Raw genomic sequence first — 14,821 nt, forward strand, 5'->3', positions numbered from 1 at the left:
GTACAACCACCGAGATTCAGCAGAAACTGGCCTACTAAGAATTGGTCCTTTCCAGACTCGGACAGATCCCAGAGGGCAGGAACAGGCGTCCCAGAGGTAGAGGGCAAGCTAGAGGCTCCTACAGAGGCCGTCAGTGGCAGCCTACCAACCAGAGAGGTAGTGCAGGAACAGCAACAACAACTACTACACCTGGACAGACTCAATGACTTTCCTTTGATTCCGCCGACCAGGGCTCAATTGGAAGCACCATTGGGTGGAAAGCTTTCTTTATTCTCAAAAAACTGGCATTATATTACAAGGGACACATGGACACTGCAAATAATAGACAAAGGATACAGGTTCCACTTCCACACTTTGCCAAGAAGAAACGGAATGCCAAACCTGCCACCAAATCAGAGGGCAGAGGCTTTAAAGCAGATCAACAACTTAATACAAATGAAAGCCATAGAAAAGGTACCTCTTTCAGAACAAGGCCAAGGATTTTACTCCAGATTATTCCTTGTTCCAAGAAAAGAAAATCAATGGAGGCCTATTCTCGACCTGTCCGCACTGAATACTTACCTCATTGTGCCAAAATTCAAGATGCTGACCCTACAGCAACTTCTTCCCATGCTGGGCAAGGAGTCTTGGCTGGTGACTCTAGATCTCAAGGAGGCATACCTGCATGTCCCTATTTGACAAAGTTGCAGAAGACACCTCAGATTTCTTGCAGGATCAGAGCATTATCAATTCTCAGCGTTGCCCTTTGGCTTATCTACTGCGCCCAGAGTATTCACGAAATGCCTGGCATCAGTAATTGCACACTGCAGACTTCAGGGGATTCAAATCTACCCATATCTGGACGACTGCCTTATACAAGCGGACAACAAGAAAAATTTGATAAAGGACTTGGCCTATGCCATCCACCTATTACAGGCCTTGGGATACACAGTCAACATCCAAAAATCAAGACTTGTTCCATCCCAAAGGATAACCTTTTTGGGTGCAGATCTAGACACAACCACCCAAATGACCTTTCTCACAGAAGAAAAACAAAAACAACTTCCGGATTACTTCATGAATCTGACAAGACAAACTCAGCTAACTGCAAGGAAAATCCTGCAGGCCCTGGGTTACATGGCATCCTGCATAATTCTGATTCCACAAGCCAGGCTGCATATGAGAAAATTACAATGGTACCTAAGGAGTGTATGGTCTCAGCACAGTCACAGTTTGGAAACTTTGATACCAATCATTCCTTGCCTTCAAAAGGAATTCCTGTGGTGGGCTCAAGCCTGCCAGTCCAACAGAGGGTTGCCTTTCAACAAACCAAAAACAAAACAAACCATCACCACAGACGCTTCAGACCGAGGATGGGGAGCACACATGGAGAGCAAATGTATCCAAGGCCTATGGTCTCAAGGGCAGCTGCGCATGCACATAAACCAAAAGGAAATGCTGGCAGTGATACACGCAATCGAGGCCTTCAAACCTTTCCTCCATCAAGGCCACCTGTTAATAAGGACAGACAACACCACAGTCATGTGGTACATAAACAAGCAAGGAGGCACACATTCCTACCCTCTATGCAGGCTGGCCATGAATCTATGGGAACTATGCTTGAAACTCAATATCCAACTACAGTCCCAGTTCGTGCCAGGGAAAGAAAATGCACTGGCAGACAGCTTAAGCAGAACTACCATGGATGCACACGAATGTATGCTGCACCCAGACATCTTTCTACTCATAACACAAGCATGGAGAAAGCCAGAGATAGATCTGTTCGCCTCGCCCCACAATCATCAACTGAAGACATTCTGCTCAAGGACATACTGCCCACAAGCTTGGAGGGTGGACTCTCTCTCTTTCAGCTGGAAAGCTCTAAAAGTATATGCCTTCCCACCTCTCCCATTAATGTCCAAGGTTTTACTGAAGATCAGGGCAGAACAGCCAAGAGTGATTCTGATAGCTCCAGACTGGCCAAGGCAGCACTGGTACCCACTATTCAGGAGCATGTCACAGACGAAACCATGGCCTCTCCCCGTATGGCCTCTTCTTCTGACGCAGAACAATTTCAAGATCATGCATCCCAACTTGAAAACATTGCAGCTAACTGCCTGGAAAATTCCATAAACCCCCCTCAAAATAGCTTATCACAGAGAGTAAAGGACATTAGTATGGAAGCTTGCCGGCCTTCCACAAGGAAGACATACTCAGCAAAATGGAAAAGATTTCTCATTTGGAACACAACAAAAGGCTTAGATGTGACAGTGGCAAGCATGGCACATATTCTGGAATACTTAGCAGAATTGTTCCACAATGGCCTGTCCTATTCTTCCATTAAGATTCATGCCTCAGCAATTTCAGCAGAATACAATGTTGATCCACCTATCTTCTCGCACCCTCTCCTCAGGCAATTTCTGAGAGGAATCAAAAACATCAATCCTCCAAGGAAACCCCCTTTACCTACTTGGGATCTCAACTTTGTGCTGGAGAAACTAACACTTCCTCCCTTTGAACCAGCAGCATCGGCGGATCTACAGTTTCTGTCTTGGAAAACTGCATTCCTTCTGGCCATAACTTCAGCAAGAAGAATATCTGAGTTACATGCTTTAATGGCAGTACAGCCATTTCTTATCTTCCATCAGGACAGAGTTTCATTGAGAACCAATCCTACTTTTATGCCAAAGGTGGTATCTAGGGTATCCCTGAACCAAGCTATTCACTTGCCTACATTCTTCCCAAATCCACAAAATAAAGGGGAAAAACTTCTACACACTCTGGATATACACAGACAACTACGCTACTACTTGGACAGAACTAAAAGTTACAGAAAGACTGACCAACTCCTTGTAGCATATGCTGCTGGGGTACAAGGAAAAGCAATTTCCAAACAGACAATTTCAAAGTGGATAGGAAATTGCATTCGATTTTGTTACTCCTTTCATGGAAAGACTGTTCCTGCAAACATTAGGCCTCATTCCACGAGGGCCACAGCCACCACTACAGCCTTCCTAAGACGGGTGGCTACCAAGGACATTTTAGAAGCTGCTACATGGAGCTCCGTGCATACATTTGCCAAACATTACAATTTACCTTTATACTCCAGATCCAGAGCAGGTTTTGCTACAGCAGTCCTGCAGGGTATCTTAACTACACCATCCTTTTCTTAGTACCTCCTCCCCCAGATTGGCTATGGTATTCTACCCATATGTTATGACTGCAAATGCATCCTTGAAGGACATAGTACAGATGTCCTTCAAGGATGCATCTGCAGTCCTAACAAATGGGTTGTCCTGCCTCAGGCAGCCCTTCGGTCGGCCGGATTCCAAAGTCTGGGTCTGGCCTCGGCTGATGTCGTACTTCACCCGACGTCATAGCTGCTGTCAATTGGGTATAAAGGCATCAGCCGACGCCATTTTCCTCCGTCTTTCTTGCCGCGCGGTGCCCGAAGCAGAAGCTGTTCACAAGTGCCGGTCGGTCAGATCCAGAGATTTCTAATACCGAAGACTTCTAAAAAGCTAAGTACCCCGTTGGGGACTCTTTCTTGCCTCAGCCGATGTCAGAAAAAGTAAATAATTGTTTAACTTGTGGGAAACAAATACCTCATAAGGATTTCCACTCTTACTGCCTTCCTTGCTTAGGCCCAGACCACGACGTAGCAGCTTGTCTAGCCTGTGCTTCCTTCAACCGACGGACTCTTAGACGTCGGTCGGAGTTTGCGGAGGAGTTTTTTGGTCCCGCTTTTGCTTACAAAATGCCGTCGGAGACTCCGACTTCACAATTAGCTAAAAAGCGTAAGGAAAAGGACCGACACTCGCGGTCCGCGGTTTCGGCCGAAACCACGGTTTCGGCTGAAACCGAGTCCTCGGTTCTTTCGGCCGAAAGCATACCTCCTACAGCCGAGGCCTCACACAGCATGGCTGAATCTGCTACTGAAATTTCTCCTGCTACAGCAGGCACCCAGGATTTATCAGCTACTATTCCTTTAGACATATCTACTCCTGCACGTGGAGCTGCTAGGCCCCCTGCATCCATGTCTATCAAGGCTTTCTCTAGGGCTAAAGCAGCTAAATCTTCTAAGGCCTTGCCTGCTAAAACCCCCTCACACAGGCCTAGCTCTAGTTCCCAAATGCTCAGCCTGGCAGAGGATCTCATTTCTTTGATCAGGGGATCCCAACCTCATCCTGACAGGGCCTCTCATCCCCCTCCAGAGAAGAGGCCTAGAGCAGAGCCCCCTGAACCAGTTTCTATGGATTATTCCTCTGATGATTCAGAAAACTCAAATCCTCCAGAAGGCCCTTATTCTCTATATGAGGATTCTGACGCAGAAGACTCCATTCCTTCTGCCTCTCCTCCTGAGGAATTTTCTTTTGGGGAAACCTTGCATGCTATGAGGGAGCAATTTCAATGGCAGGGCCAGGATTTTTCAGATTCTAGGAAACGGCTAAGGACCTTTTTACATTTGCCACAACATAGGCCTTTAGCCATTCCTCCAGTACTAACAGTTGTGGATGATGCATTCAGTGATACTTGTACTGCCCCTGACTCTCTTCCCCCGGCCCCTGCTAAGCCCGACAGATACTACAGGGTCCCGGACACACATTATCACTTGTATAAGGCTCCTATTGCAGATCCTGAAACTATTTCTCAGGGCCCCAAAGCTGTAGCAACTGCCAAAACCCTCCCTCTGAAAGAGAATCTAGAACATTAGAGAGATGGGGTAAAAAAGTTTATACTTCTGCTACTCTTTTGGCTAGGGCCTTAAACTGTCAATTCCACATGATTCAGTATCAGGAATTTTTGTTAGATCAGCTAAATAAAAAACTATCCTCTCCTGAACCTATAGACCGTAAGTCCCTTCAGGATTTGGTACATAACACTCAGCAGGTCAGTAATCATTCCTTAAAATGCGGCTATGATGCACTGGAGGCTTCCTTTAGATCAGCTATGACTGGTACAGTGATCAGAAGGCATGCATGGTTAAAAGAGAAATCCTTACCAGACCATGTAAAGTCAAAGCTCCTAGATGCTCCCATGGAGAAACTCAGTTTGTTTGGCTCCCATGCACAGCAAGTGTTAAAGAAGGTGGAAGAAAAAGCAAAATCTGTCCAAACAGTCAAGGATTTCTTACAGGTCCAGCCTCCTAGGTTTAGTAGAAATTGGCCTTCGAAGAATTGGTCCTTTCCAGACACCACCAGAGCACAGAGAGGCAGAAATAGGCGCTCAAGAGGCAGAGATCAATCCAGAGGTGCCTACAGGGGACGTCAGTGGCAGCCTAACAACCAGAGAAGTACTGCCACAGATCCAGCTACTACCACTTCCACAGGACAGTCACAGTGACTTGGCTCTGATACCGCCTACCAGGGAACAACTGGAAGCACCCTTAGGCGGAAAGCTAGCCTTATTTTCAGTAAACTGGCATTACATTACAGGAGACAAATGGATTTTACAGACAATAGACAAAGGTTACAGGTTTCACTTCCATACTCTACCAAGGAAGAGAGGAATGCCAAACCTACCACCAAACCAAAAAAACAAACGCTCTAGGACAAATCAACCATTTACTAAGGATGAGAGCTATAGAAAAGGTACCGGCTATGGAACAAGGACAAGGATTTTATTCCAGACTTTTCCTGGTGCCAAGAAAAGAAAACCAATGGAGACCTATTCTCGACCTGTCCGCTCTGAACACATATCTCATTGTTCCAAAATTCAAAATGCTGACCCTACAGCAACTTCTTCCCATGCTGGGCAAGGAGTCTTGGCTGGTGACTTTAGATCTCAAGGAGGCATACCTGTACGTCCCTATTCGACCAGATTGCAGAAGATACCTCAGATTTCTTGCAGGATCAGAGCATTATCAATTCTCAGCATTGCCCTTTGGCTTATCTACTGTGCCCAGAGTATTCACGAAATGCCTGGCATCAGTAATTGCTCATTGCAGGCTTCAGGGAATTCAAATTTATCCATACCTGGACTGCCTGATACAAGCGGACAACAAGGTCAAATTAACAAAAGATTTGGAAAAGGTTATTCACCTATTGCAGGCCTTGGGATACACAGTCAACATAAAAAAGTCAAGGCTGGTACCATCCCAAAGGATTACATTCTTGGGTGCAGAACTGGACACATCAAATCAAATGGCATTTCTCACAGCAGAAAAGCAAAAACAACTACCACTCTATTTCATGGCATTAACAACGCAGAACCAGCTTACAGCAAGGAAAGTCCTGCAAGCCCTGGGTTACATGGCATCCTGCATAATATTGATCCCACATGCCAGACTACATATGAGGAAGTTGCAATGGTACCTAAGGAATTTATGGTCTCAGCACAAGCACAGCCTAGAAACCCAAATTCCAATAATTCCATGCCTGAAGCAAGAATTCCTGTGGTGGGCTCAGGCCTGTCAGTTGAACAAAGTACTGCCTTTCCACAGCCCTCACCCAAGCCAGACTATCACCACGGACGCCTCAGACCTCAGTTGGGGGGCACACATGGCAGACAAGTGTATACAAGGCCTATGGACACAGGACCAGCTGAACCTACACATAAATCAAAAAGAGATGCTGAGAGTGAAACAGGCAATTCAGACATTCAGACCGTTTCTTCAACAAGGTCATTTGCTGATAAGGATGGACAACACCACAGTTATGTGGTATATCAACAAGCAGGGAGGCACACATTCATATCCTCTATGCCGGATGGCAATGGACCTGTGGAATGTGGCCCTGAATCTCAACATTCAGCTCCAGGCCATATTTGTGCCAGGAAAAGAAAATATACTAGCAGACACCTTAAGCAGAACTACCACGGATGCCCACGAATGGATGCTGCATCCGGACATCTTCAAATCCATTACAAAGAAATGGGGGCTACCAGAAATAGACCTGTTCGCATCCCCACACAACCACCAATTGAGAAAATTCTGCACAAGGACATACCACCCACTTGCTTGGAAGGTGGACTCCCTATCCTTCAGTTGGGAAAACCTAACAGCATATGCATTCCCACCTCTTCCTTTGATGCACAAAGTGCTACTGAAGATCAAAGAAGATCACCCAAGGATCATACTGATAGCTCCAGACTGGCCGAGGCAGCATTGGTACCCGCTTCTGAGGAGTATGTCTCGGGCACATGCATGGCCTCTACCTCTAGTTCCTTTGCTGCTAACACAGAACAACTTCAAGATCCTGCATCCAAACTTGAAAACACTGCAGCTAGCTGCTTGGAATCTTACATAAAACAAAATAACCCAGATTTATCTCAGAGGGTTAAAGACATTATCGTGGAGGCTCGCAGACCCTCCACAAGGAAGACTTATTCAGCAAAATGGAAAAGATACCTCATTTGGAGTGCAGCAAAAGGAGAAAATGTATCATTGGCAAGCATAGCTAACATCCTGGAATATTTAGCAGAGCTTTTCCACAATGGCCTGTCTTACTCCTCCATCAAGATTCATGCATCAGCAATTTCAGCAGAATATAACATGGATCCTCCAGTCTTCTCTCATCCTCTACTCAGACAGTTTCTGAGAGGAATTAAAAATGTAAAGCCTCCAAGGAAGCCACCTTTGCCTACATGGGACCTGAACTTTGTGCTAGAAAAGTTAACACTTCCCCCTTTTGAACCAGCAGCAACAGCAGAATTACAGTTCTTATCTTGGAAAACTGCTTTCCTGCTTGCAATCACTTCAGCAAGAAGGGTTTCTGAATTACAGGCATTAATGGCAGTACAGCCCTTCCTTATCTTCCATCAGGATAGAGTGTCCTTGAGAACTAACCCTACTTTTATGCCAAAGGTGGTCTCCAGGGTATCATTGAACCAAGCAATCCACCTACCAACATTCTTCCCCAACCCACAGAACAGGGGGGAAAGACTACTGCATACCTTGGATGTACACAGGCAATTGCGCTACTACCTGGACAGAACCAAGAACAATAGAAAAACTGACCAGCTTCTGGTAGCATATGCAGCAGGAATGGAAGGAAAAGCAATTTCAAAACAGACAATCTCAAAATGGATAGGAAATTGCATTAGATTTTGTTACTCCTTTCATGAAAAGACAACTCCAGAAAACATCAGACCTCACTCCACAAGGGCTACAGCCACTACTACAGCTTTCTTACGAGGAGTGGCTACCAAAGACATTTTAGAGGCTGCTACTTGGAGCTCCGTGCATACATTTGCCAAGCATTATAATCTGCCTTTATACTCCAGATCCCGAGCAGGTTTTGCCACTGCTGTTTTGCAAGGGATCTTAACTACACCATAATCTTCTTAGTGCCTCCTCCCCTAGTTCGGCTATGGTATTCTACCCATTTGTTAGGACTGCAGATGCATCCTTGAAGGACATAGTACAGTTTTGTACCTACCATAAATGTAGATGTCCGATAGGTATGCATCTGCAGTCAGGATTACCCACCCTCCTTCCCCTCTGTGGTACTCCTAGGGTATTTGCCCATCTGTAGCTAGCTGGGGGAATCTATTATGGTGTATTTGTTTGTATATATGTACATACATGTTTATTTTTGTTTGCTCTCTACTGTTTGGAATCATTTGCATTTATCCAAATTTAGCCTTCCTAGAGGGCACCTGGCATCTGGGGCAAGAAACACTGAGGAAAATGGTGTCGGCTGATGCCTTTATACCCAATTGACAGCAGCTATGACGTCGGGTGAAGTGCAACATCAGTCGAGGCCAGACCCAGACTTTGGAATCCGGCCGACCGAAGGGCTGCCTGAGGCAGGACAACCCATATGTTATGACTGCAGATGCATACCTATCAGACATCTACATTTATGGTAGGTACAAAACTGTACTTTGGTGATGACCAGGTCCAATATGTTGTTCCCTCTTGTGGGAGTGGTGACCAGTTGTTCCATTGCGTTAGAGTTTATAAATTCAAGGAACTGTTGGGCGAGGATGTTTGGCCTTGAGTAGTTTTCCCAGTCAATGTTTGGGTAGTTGAAGTCACCCAATAACATAGTGTTTGGAGAGACCTTCATATTCTCCAGTGTTCTCAGGAATGCCAAGTGGGGTTCCTGTAATAGGGAGGGTGTTCTGTAGCAGGCTACAAACTGAAAGGCAGTTTTGCCCGCTGTTAGTTGCACATGGATGGTTTCCAATGCTTCGTGCAGTGCCACTAACCTGGAGGTGTAGGTATCTTTGATGAATATAGATACTCCCCCTCCTTTTGTGCTTTGGTCCAAGTTTTGGGGCTGAAACGCATGGTATGAGTTATAACCTGGTAGTGCTGCGGTGCTCTCAGGAGCCTTGAACCAGGTTTCTGTTACTGCACAGACATTGATTTTCTCCATACTGAGGAGAGCCTCGAGTGCGTGCATCTTGAGGTTTAGACTTCTGGCACTGGTTAGCATTACCTTTAGTTTTTTATCCTTGGGTTGTCTATGGGGGTGGGTTTGTTCTTTGAGCCTTGCCTAAAAAAGGCACTATTGGGGTGGCAAGAGCCTTGGCCAGTATACGAAAGCCTAAGGGTGACAGGTGCAAGTCGTCCCTAGCGAAGCAACGTGGCTTGTCGAGCATGTCATCCCAGACTGACAGACACTGGATCCCCTTTGAATGACACCAATACTTTAGCCAATTGTTGAAACTGATTATTTTGTCTTTATACTGTGGCATCATTCTTTGTGAGGGCAAGATGCTACTCAAGGTCAGGGTCATACCAGCCTGGGCTACATGGTCAGAGAGCTCCTCTATGTCTCTTTTCATGTAGTCCAGGGAGGTACGTCCCAAGTCATTCACACCAGCATGGACAATGACGGAGTCATACTTGTACTTGCTTTGGAGTGACCTGAGTGCTTGCGTTATGTGGCGGATCGTTATGTGGAGATTACCAATGTCTTTGTTTATAAGTTCCATGATGATACGTTCCATGGCCTTGCAGACCAGGCTCGTCATGCTAATGGAGTGGTAGTTCCCAGGGTCCGTGGTGGCTCCCCCCTTGTGGAGTGGGATACCAGCCGCTGTGCGCCATTCATCAGGCACAAAGCCTGAGGTGAGGCTATGATTGAACTTGGTACGTAGATGGGGTGCCAGTTCGTTGTGTAGTTTGTGGAGAACGCAGCCTGGGATGTTGTCTGGTCCCATGGATGCTGTGTTCTTGGCTTTGGAGAGTGTGGTTTTTACCTGTGCAGTCATGATTACAGGAACTTTGCATTCCTCTGGTATAGAGATGGACTTTTTATGGGGTGAGAGGGGGGTAAAATTAGCACTGAACCTATCTGCCAGGATGTTGGCAATATCAGTTGGGTCTGTATATTTAGTGCCATTGTGCTGTAACTCAGAGCAGATCTGAGTGTTGCCATTGAGATTCTTGACATAGCTATAGAATGCTTTGTGGTTGTCTTTAAAATCAGTGGCGATTTTGTTTTCATATCTAGCTTTGGATGATTTTATCAGGGATCACAGCTTCTTACTGAGGCTGACCAGGGAGCTCCTCCACTCATGGGATTTTACTCTCTTTTGCAACAGTTTCTTCCTTCTGTTATACAGTTTGTTTATGGCAGGGGACCACCAGATTGGCTTCCTTTTTTTGGAGGATAGCGTCTTGGTTCTGTTTGGGATAGCACGATCCATGCACTCATGTAAGTGCTTATAAAGTGCAGTTGTGTAGGATTCAGTAGTCGTAAGTGTATTGTCCATCTGCATGGGTGTCATGAAGTTCACCACTTCTGTCTTAAGAAGCATGAAGCTGGCTTTGGAGAAACGTTTTACTATGGTTTCCTTAATGGGGGTGGGGGCAGGATGTGGATATCTAGGGTAATTAGCTTATGGTTGGATAGGACCAGTGAGGCGTTGACTTCAGGTGTGGAATACCGGTCACTCTTGTTGGTAATGACTAGATCTAGGATATTGTTGTACTTGGTGGGGGTGTGGATAAGTTGATCCAGGGCATTGGTGTTTATGAATTCCAGAAAGCATTGAGCAAAGGAGTTGTTACATGAGTAGTTTTCCCAGTTAAGGCTGGGGTAGTTGAAATTGCCCATTATTAGGGTGTTTGGTTGAGCCCTAATATTTTCCAGTACATCAAGTAAAGAGGAGTGGGAATCTTGGGGCATGGTGGGTGATCTGTAGCAAGCTACAATTTGGATTGCAGTTTTGCCCAGAGTTAGTTGCACTTGGATAACCTTGGCTGCATTATACTGAGCAACTAGCCTGAAGGTGTGGATATCCTTAATGAATATGGACACACCTCCACCTTTGGTGTTCTGGTCCAGGTTACATGGCTGAAAAGTGTGGTATGAGTTATAGCCTGGTAGTGCAGGTGTGCTCTCTCGAGCCTTGAACCAGGTCTCAGTCACTGCACAGATATCTATGTTCTCCATTTTAAGGAGTGCCTCGAGTCAGTGCATTTTGAGTAGCATCATCCTCAGTTTTTGCTTGCCTGTTCCTGTTACGGTGGTGAATGTTATTTGAACCTTGCCTAAAAAAGGCTCTATAGGGGCGGCAAGAACCTTAGCCAGTATCCGGAATCCCAGGAGTGACAGGTGCAGGCCATCTCTGTCAAAGCATCGTGGTCTGTCGACCATGTCATCCCAGACAGACAGATACTGGATCCCTTTAGAATGGCACCATAAGCTTAGCCAATTGTTGAAGTCAATCATTTTGTCCTTTTACTGCGGCATTATTCTGGGTGATGGCAGAATGCTACCCAGGGCTAGGGTCATATCTACCTGGGCTACAAGATCGGAGAGCTCCAGGGAGGTACGTCTCAGGTCGTTCACACCAACATGGACAATGACAGAGTCGTATTTGTATTTGTTGTGGAGTGACCTGAGTGCATGGTTTAAGTGGTGGATCCTGGCACCCGACAGGCAACTGACAGTAACCTTCTCCTTGTTTAGCCTGGTGAGTGGGACATCAGTGTGCCTGACTATAGATTCATCTATGACTAGTGTGTTGGGTATGTTGTTTTGCCTTATTGGCTGTGGTTGAGTGGCACACTGAGTCTGCGGGCTATGTGTCATTTGGGTTGTTTTGAGTGGTGGAGGTTGCTTGCATTTCTGCTTTGGAGATCTCTGATACTTGAGCAGATTATTATTGAGAGCCTCCGCAAATGTTTTTGTGTTTCTTTGTGCGGATTTTAGTGGTGTAGATTTAGTGAGACTATGTGATGAGTGTGGTGTGGTACAAGTGTGTACCTTCTCCTCTTGACTGTCAAGTTCAGTCTTGACTGGAGAGAGCTTTACCTCCAGTTTGGCTAGATAAGTGCATCTCTCACAGGTTGTAGTGTTGGGTGGTAGGAGGAGAGGGTTGTCTGTGTACATGAGGCAATTTCTACATTGCCCCAGGATGGCCAGATTCATCCGAGAGACAGGAGAGAACACTGGGAGCTGACCCTTGGACATGCCGGAATAAAAAAATATTTTCTTGTATATAAGTGAGGAAAGTGAGTACAAAAGCTGTTTTTCTCTAAGCAAGTGAGGAAAGTAAGTACCAAAACTGTTTTCCTCTAGGTAATGAGGAAGGTTGAGTGCTGTAGTAATTAGTAGGTTATTTAGTGCTTACAAGTTCTGAACAAGTGCTGAGCACGAATAAGCAAATTCAAGTGCTAAAACTAAGAATCTGTATCTGGACTAAATTAGTTACAGGAAAGGGGGGAAACAAGTGCAAATGTGGGCTTTTAAATCAGAAAGTTGAGAGAGATGGAAAAACTGCCCTAACGGCCAATAACTACAATTTCTGGGCCAGAACCACTCCTTATGTGGTAGATAGGTTAACTAGTGCTTACCACTCCCACTGATAAGCTAGAAGGCTTCCCTCCAACACAGAAAGCTTGGGGGGGGGGGCTCAGAAGCTTACATACAGTCCTGGATTCAGCAAGTCTGAATCTGGACTACACTAGTTACAGGAGAGGTATATATATATATATATATATATATATATATATATATATATATATATATATATATATATATATATATATATATATATATATATATATATGGGTCTACTTCATTTCACCTAACTTCCAATTCACTGACTCCCATTTGACTGAGACCAAATGACTGAAATTTCATTTCATTGACAGTTTATTTGACTGACAAGTATTATTAGCAAGAAAATGGAATATGCCCCCTTCCCCACTGTAGTGCGACCCTGGAGTTAGAATATATAGTTGGGGGGGTGGGGTGCGAAGCCCCCCACTTACTTTTCTTTTACTAAGCAATATTATATAAAAACTTAACAATATCATATGAAATGAAGTGGGGAGCTGCGCCCCCCACACCCGCCGATGTTGGGGGCTGTGCCCCCAACATACCCCCAACTATATATTCTAACTCCAGGGTTGCACTACAGTGGGGAAGGGGGCATATTCCATTTTCTTGCTAATAATACTTGTCAGTGAAATGAAGTGTCAGTCAAATGAAATTTCAGTGAAATGGGGTCAGTGAAATGAAAGTCAGTGAATTGGAAGTTAGGTGAAATTAAGTAGACCCATATATATATATATATATATATATATATATATATATATATATATATATATATATATATATATATACTGAAAAGTAGCTAAAACAGCAGTCAAAACAATTCAAATGCAGTGCAAGCTAGCACACTTGAGTATGTAGCAATGTTAGACCAGTTTAAAAAATGCAATTAAATTAAAAATGACTAAAAACAAGTGCAGAAGAGTCTATTAGGTAGAATGGGGTAAATGGATGCGACTGGGGGGAGTGTTCCAGATCAAATCTGTAGTGGGGGCGGGCAACTGCAAAAGCCTCCAAATTTAAACAACAACACAGGTATAGGGAGGGTGAGTATGGGAAAACCAACATCTTCAGCAGAGATCTCTGAAAAACTATGCAGTGAAGCAAAAATAACAGTGCACAACTCTGAAGTCAGCCAGCAGTTATATAAAATTAGTCAAACAACAATTACCAGTACACAACTCTGAAGTGCCAGAAAAATATACTCGGCTCTGTATATCTCCAGATAGTTTAAAGAGCACTCAGTCAGGACACAGGAAGGCTCCAGCAATGATATGCAGACTTTTACTAAGAGGGTCTAATTTTATGCAACTAATCCTTGAGATGGTCAGATAACACACAGGATGTAAAACCAGTTATACCAACTTAAGACACAGAGAAATAGGGGGACGGGGGAAAAACAATCTCAGAAGAGATCTGAAAAACTATACAGTGAAGCAAAAATAACAGTGCACAACTCTGAAGTCAGCCAGCAATTATATAAAATTAGTTAAACAACAATTACCAGTACACAACTCTGAAGTGCCGGAAAAATACACTCAGCTCTGTACATCTCCAGATAGTTTGAAGAGCACTCTGTCAGGACACAGGAAGGCTCCAGCAATGATATGATATTGATCATTCTTTGTCAGTCTCTTTATTAAGATTCCAAAGTTCAAAATTTTGACCCGTAGACAATGTTAGCTCTGATCACAGAGTTTTATTCTAACTCTAGTCTTCAAAGATGCTCACATTCCAGTTGCAAGCAGCATCAAGGTGTGTATCTTGGTCATATTATCAGTTATTTGCATTATCCTTTAGACGCTGCACTGCACCAAGAGTGGTTATAAAGTATCCTTTAGACGCTGCACTGCACCAAGAGTGGTTACAAAGTATCCTTTAGATGCTGCACTGCACCAAGAATGGTTACAAAGTATCCTTTAGACACTGCACTGCAGCGAGTGGTTACAAAGTATCCTTTAGACACTGCACTGCACCAAGAGTGGTTACAAAGTATCCTTTAGACACTGCACTGCACCAAGAGTGGTTACAAAGTATCCTTTAGATGCTGCACTGCACGAAGAGTGGTTACAAAGTGTCCTTTAGACACTGCACTGCACCAA

The sequence above is a fragment of the Protopterus annectens genome, chromosome 13.part0 (assembly GCF_019279795.1).
Source record: "Protopterus annectens isolate FY-2018-M chromosome 13.part0, PAN1.0, whole genome shotgun sequence".
Classification (NCBI taxonomy): domain Eukaryota; kingdom Metazoa; phylum Chordata; order Ceratodontiformes; family Protopteridae; genus Protopterus; species Protopterus annectens.